Source organism: Limulus polyphemus, unplaced genomic scaffold (genome assembly GCF_000517525.1).
Source record: "Limulus polyphemus unplaced genomic scaffold, Limulus_polyphemus-2.1.2 Scaffold801, whole genome shotgun sequence".
NCBI lineage: Eukaryota > Metazoa > Arthropoda > Merostomata > Xiphosura > Limulidae > Limulus > Limulus polyphemus.
In genome coordinates, this window is record NW_013666411.1 from 38,384 (window position 1) to 40,486 (window position 2,103).

Sequence of the window (2,103 nt, forward strand, 5' to 3'; positions counted from 1 at the left end):
AAGGTTTTATCATCATCAGGTGCCTGATGATGATAAAACCTTGTCGAAACATTGTACATTTGCTGTTATGTTAAAATTAGAAATTAATTGAAATAATTTTCCTAATAACTATTCTCATTCTGTTTAATCAATGATGTTTTCATTGATAAATAAAAAAAATAATAAGAACATTACTTTTAAATACTTCAATATTAAAAATATCCTAAATTCTTCAGTGATCATGATATCAGGACTGTATTTTATTTCCATACATTTTATATAGATGAGGCAAAAAATCAAAATTTAATCTACACAAAGTAGTAGGTCTTTAGACCTTAAAAAATCCATATTCCTAATTTTTTTAATTACTACTACTTTCTTAACTAATTTGTTTATAGTTTAGAAGAGAGAGTACAAAAATGATTTTTATAGTTTACACACATTAATAGTCAGTTGATAACCAATATATTTTTAAGACTTCAGTAAAACATCTATATTCACCTACTTATACTCTTGCATGCATTAACTTTTCTGTTTATCCAATTTGAATACTTCTTAGGATATATAAAAATAATTTTGTTTATATTTAAATTTTTTATAAATACAGTTTTATCAATATATTACACAATAGTTTATTCAGTGACTTACTGAATAAGTACACAATCATCCAAATAAATTAAGGTTTAAGAACTTAGGTACACTGATTTTTGAAGTTACCTCCTAGGGAAAAAATGTGATGTTTAAAAAAACTACCATAGTTTTTAAGGTTAGTTAGTATAGAAAAATTGAAATATTTTTTATAAGTTTATTAGTAATTTTTCTTTTATTTCTTCTTGCACTTACTTAAAATGTATTATTATGAATTTGTGCATGCTATTTTTATTACAAGTTTTATGTAAAGTAAACATGTACCATGAAGCTCAAGTCTTGTTATGGATGTTTATTATAAAATAAAACAAGTTACAGTTTCATACATGAAACAACAACCATTCTAACTGAGTACCAAACTGGCTACTTTTTGCTTTTTTTAATTTTTTGTGATCATTTAGATACTTGGCTACTTTATCCTAAAACATACCAGCATAATAAACCGTTCAAATTACCTTGTTTTTAAATTGATAAAAATATTTTCTAAAATACAGAAAAAAAACAAGTAATAAAATTTGTATTTTAAAATGAAGTTTAACAAACTTTATGGAATACAGCCTTTTTTAATTCTTTAAAAAATTTGGGTATTATTAAGATAAATTGGAACATTTTACACAAAATAGTGTTCAAATTTTTTTTGAAGAACTGAAAAGACCTCACTTTATAATATTTAACATAACAATGTCAAAGCAAAGTGTCTTAATATTTGTGGCAGTTTCGACAAATCTGAATTTTGTGTTAATTTTACACATCATCACTGAAGTAACACTACATAGCAAAATAAATTTTTTTTTCTTGAGAAAGAAATATATTCTATGTGATAAAGTACTTCCCCAAAAAAACTACTGGAGCACAGAAACAATAGTAAAAGGTTATAATCATCACAAAGTTATTATACACAAAAATAGAACATTAAATACCAACACAAACTTTCTAATAAACAAGAGTTCTATTATATTTCTGTATATAACAAAATAATGTATGTACAGAAGCGTGAAAACATATGGCTTTACAAGAAATACTTTCTTGAAATACAGCTTAAGAAACAAAACGTTGACATACATTTCAAATGAACTTTAGCATGCTTATAATTTTCATATTCACTGAATCTCATGTTTTTTTTTGGATATACACACCTTTTGAAGTTTCCAAACAAAGTTAACAATGCTTAGCAATTTAAAAATAAAAAATATGTATTTCACATCAAACACTGGGCTGCTTCAAGGATTTGGTACTAATTCACAAATATAACTTATAATCTATGATTATTTCAAAACATTTGTTTTATCAACTTTCTATATACATATGGGCAAAATTTTAAAACATATGGCTCTCGGGCAAAGACCTACCCCAAATTCCTATATAACTGACTTTAACATGTTTTGTCTTAGTACAGATGGGAAAAAAATGAGTAAAATAGAAGATTTAAAAAATATATGTATGTATGTATATATATATATATATATATATATTTAG